The sequence below is a fragment of the Charadrius vociferus genome, unplaced genomic scaffold (assembly GCF_000708025.1).
Source record: "Charadrius vociferus isolate BGI_N301 unplaced genomic scaffold, ASM70802v2 scaffold105, whole genome shotgun sequence".
Lineage (NCBI taxonomy): Eukaryota > Metazoa > Chordata > Aves > Charadriiformes > Charadriidae > Charadrius > Charadrius vociferus.
The window spans coordinates 585,608-590,258 of NW_009648543.1; the positions used below are offsets into that span (position 1 = coordinate 585,608).

General features: G+C 42.2%; 1 long non-coding RNA gene across 1 annotated transcript; it reads right to left on the reverse strand.

Moving 5' to 3' along the window:
- Nucleotides 1-1,010: 1,010 nt before the first annotated feature.
- On the reverse strand, nucleotides 1,011-4,650 carry LOC104287269. Its single transcript, XR_717900.1, has 3 exons — nucleotides 4,617-4,650; nucleotides 1,985-2,032; nucleotides 1,011-1,898 (listed from the first exon to the last, which is right to left on the reverse strand). It is a non-coding gene; the product is annotated as an uncharacterized LOC104287269 (long non-coding RNA).
- Between the last annotated feature and the right edge of the window lies 1 nt (nucleotide 4,651).

The following is a 4,651-nucleotide window of genomic DNA, read 5'->3' on the forward strand; positions in this document are numbered from 1 at the left end:
GGACTTGGCTGGGAACATTAGGAAGTGTTTCAGACTCCAGCTGGGCATGCTGCTCCCAAAGAGGACAAGAAAAACAAAACTGTCGCTGCTTTGCTGCTCTGAGTCAGTAGGTTAAGACCAGTCCTTGTGCAATTCATCAGTGGGACCGACACCAATGTCTGCTCATCCTTCCTTGCTCCACACCCCCCCTTCCCCACACCTCCCCCCAAATCCTGCCACTATTACAGCACTTCCTCAGAAGAAGATGCCTGAAGTGGTTCATGAGTAGCAACGATGGTGAAGTCACACAGCATGGACCAGCGAGTAACCGAGTTCTGATTTCTTAAGAAAACAGGACAATGGAAAAACGGCACGAGTGATCGGCTTATTGAGCTTAAGCCCCTTCTCAAAAATGAAAGGCATTTTTAGAACTTGTAATTCCACCTGTAAAAGGGCTCTATGTTCTACTGTGTTGAATGCAGACATCTCAGCATTCACTGGACCAGAGTCCCAGTTTGGAGTCCATTAAAATACTATTTCAGTCCAGCAGCTATTTCATTTTCAGGCAGATCAAAGCCCAATACATATCGTTGTCTCAACAACTGTCAAAGACAAATAAGCTACAACAACTACAGTTATAACATCATCAAGCCTTCATGCAAAATACTGAAAGCAAATTTTAAAGTCCAATTTTGTTTTCTGTTGATAGTTAAGACATGATTGTGCTTTCATAACTGAAAACCAGAAATTTTGTAAAAGGTCAGGTGATGGAAAAAATCGCTCACAGAAGGGGAAGTGGCAATACAAGAACAAAGGAGGAGAAAAAAAAAAGGCCAAGATTAAAACCAGCATTTATATATAAAAATTTATTTAGGTGAAGTCACAAACAGTTTAATATCAATTTACAAACACTTCATGTTATGCATATTATTGAAACTACCAAGAAAGGTAAAGGGGAGCAGATAACGGTAGCTTTTTCCTGAAACAACTAAAGGCATACCCTTACCATCATGCGCGTTACTGGATCATAGTATTACCTTGACCATACTCCCTAGTATGCAAGGGAAAAGGAAAAGAAAACAAAATACTGAGATGTAGAATGATTAAACCGTGAACCAGTGAATATGATTTTCATGAACACCAGACTACGAAGGTCTAGTCTGATGCTCAGGATCTTCAGTATTCTACGAGGATAAAAATAGAATAATAATCTAGGTCAATTATTATACTTGATCAAGAATTTTGAAATATACAATTGGGCTAGAACTGATTTCTGGCAATAACAGCAATGTTTAATGCATTTTTCAGAGAAGAATGCAGAGGCAATATTGAGCCTCACAGAGTAATTCTGTTGACAACCTGAGTTATTATACCAAGTGTATGATACTGTTTCAAGTCAAATATACATTTAAGTTGCAGATATTCTCAATGAAATGGTAAAAATAACAGCTGTAACAAGACAAGGTATGATTTATTTATTTTTTTTTTAAACAAATATAGTACATCGGTTTTTGAAGTGTCCGGTTGTGATCTGCAAAGATCCAGGATTGCACACAAGTTTGCTCAAATGAGAAGCGTTAATCTGCACATTAAATTGGCTTATACTTTCAAAGAAGTATTTTAGGGCAGGGTTCTCCTCCGGGAGACTGTTCCTGACCTCATTCAACCAATGTTCAATTTATTCACCTTCCTGAATCTTTGCCCTCTTTGGATAGTCTGTGACAAGTGCTGCGCTGCAGGAATTCCTGTTTTCCAGCAAACTGGCTTGCTCTGCAGGTTTGTAGTCCATTGTTACAATTGCTGATTGGGTAAAATGAATTTCCTACGTCTTCTCTAGCACAGCTTGCAACGCAACAGAAGCAGAGGTAAAAGAATGCACTAGAATACCAGAGCTCCACTTAAACACCAACGGAGTCAGGCTGTTGGCACCAATAAGAAATTCTGTATTTAACAAATCTGCAAATATTTAAAATCCAAAGTTAGTCAGTTTTATATATAAACTCACCCACTTAGTTTGACTGCCATCCCAACTGGCCTTCTGTTCTCATGGAGTCTGGAAAAAAAAATTGAAAATTGTCTGAAGTTAACGCAAACGCCAATTTTGCGGGACTCAATCTCAGCTACCCAACATAGGCACCAATTACTGCACTCAAACTAAAACTAGTTTCTCACTTTGTTCTTTCAGTGTAAAGCAAAGTTACAGCTCTTCATCGGTGCCTTTGAAAGGACAGCTAGCTTCAAACACACTTTGTTTTCCTTGACTTTGTTTTCACTTGTTAACCTTCTGTGGAACTGCAGAACCAGACATACAGGCACTACATCAAGATGAAATTTAAGGAGCCTTCAACCGAAAGGGGAAATGAAATCCAGTTTGGCTGCCTAATGCTATCCCTTGAAATTATGAAAACAAAATCAGTTCAAGCAAACAATCTGGAAGAAAAGGTCTCTGTAAAACACCTTTTCTTCCTCTTGATAGCATGAATGTGGAAAAGCTTAGGTTCTGGCCAGAGCCGTTTTATTTCTCCGATTCTTCTGCCTACATGTGAAGTCCCATCTTATTTCTCTGAAGCAGTTTTACACAGCATAATTAGAGCTTGAAAGGAGCTGGGGAGGTGTGGGGGAAACCCACAGGTCACCTCCAAGAGAGCAACATTTCCTTGCTGCTGCCTTGCCAATGATAAACTCCTGCTCTATCCCAGTCCTCTTCTACATTTAACAGCTGCTCAAACCATTATTTCAGTGAAGGACTTTCTTCTCTTTTAAACAGTTATAAAAGACTATGTGCTACCAATTAAAAACTGCTCTAATAATAGAAAGGCGGTTGAACCCACACCGAACAATTGCACAACTTTTACTTTTGCTTTTCATTGTGCTGCTAAAGCACTACTGTTTTTACAAACATTGAACTTTTGGTATTTCATAAACTATTTAGTTAAAATAAACACATTTAATTTTTCTTTACACAATTTCTGTTTGCTTCTTCCAGATGTGAGGGGAGGAGGAATAAAAAAAAAAAAAAAAAAAAAATCAATGCCACTGCTAAAAATAAACTGTGAGATTTGCATGAAACGAAAGGGGATGAAGACCTCTGGTCCCTCAGCAGACAACAGTGCAAAGCTCTGCACTGACAGACCAGCTACTGTGGAAGAAGTTACAAGTCTGGTTAACGTGACAAACTGAAGATCCAGTCTCAGATGAGATGAAAGCTATGAGCCACTGCCCGTCTGGTGCTCGCATAAGATCTGTAGCAAAACAAGAACTGAGCTGTTGTTCTTGAGAATGGAGACATCTAAACAGAGATATCAGAACAAGTTGCATACATCTAGAGCATTGACCGCAGAAGGCACCAAGGCCACCAGGCCTGCACTGGAACCTCTGACACTATCCACTACGTGGTGTTTGCTCCCTTTCTTTATTTTATTGCACATCAGCCCAGAGAAGTCACTTTCAATAGGTACCCAAGTCAGGATTTGGTGTGACACACCAAACGCTTGCAAATGCCCTGAAAAAAGGGTTCTCCCCTTTCAGATCAGGCAAACAGAGCCCAGCAATTTAGCCGCTCCTCTGCGCTGACAATCCCTGGGCAGCGTGGCATCTGATGAACTAGCAAAACCCCGGCAGGAACACAAAGCTTCTTCCTACGGTCCTAAAACAATTGCTTAGAAATAAATATAGCCAATATAACAAAATCTCCCTCCTATCATTCAGCTGGCATGAAAACCAACGTTTCGCGTTCAGCATTTTCCGTGCTAGGGACCTGATAGACTACAGCCACCAGTATAAGAGAAGCAGCACAACCCCTACTATAGGCAGGCAGCCCTTTGTACCAGCGGAGCTCGCTGTCACAGCTCAGGCACTGGAGAGGCTACATCTGCCCACGTACATTAGGGCTTATGCCAATTCAGTGACACTCGATGCCTGTAATGAAAACAAAACACACACACACACACACACACAAAATCTTCATATCTTGGCCAAATGGCACCAACCACCCTTCCCCACAAAACAGACCAGAACTGGTGGATTAAATCTACCAAGTCCCAAACTAGATTAAATCTCCAAATAACAGTGAATTTGCAAGCCGCAGTCATTGATACTGAAGTTTAGCTTTATTCACATCATTTTTTCTGGCCTCCCACACAGCCTGCAACTACCACACGCTCCCATAGTAACTGTAGAGTCTGTACTCCTTGTCTTACATATTGCTGAGAAAGTTAATTTTTCAAAGACAACTTGAGAAAAAAAACACACAGTTCTTCTGACAACTTAAGGAAAATGCAATTATATACCAGAGGAGGGAATTACTGGGGTTTCTAACTACTGGTGGCCAGAGCAATAAATGCTACGAACAATTATTTGCCGGAAGCGTGCTTTTTGTCCTCCAACACTGCCCACACACCTCCCACGGTGGCCAGCCGGACACCCTTTTGGCCCCAGCAGGTAGAGCCCCATGCCTCACCAACTGATGCTGTGGCCCTACGGTTAGCACGAGTCCTGCGTCAGTGCCGTGACACAGGAGCTGCTGCCCGACTTGAGGGCACCCCAACCGCCCCTTTCTCCTCTTCCCCTCCGAGGGGGCACCGTGCCCGGTCAAGGAAGCGGGAAAACACGCCGCCGCAGCTGCCGGCCCGTCAGACCTGGCTTTTCTTCTCCTGCTTGGGGCGCGGGGATC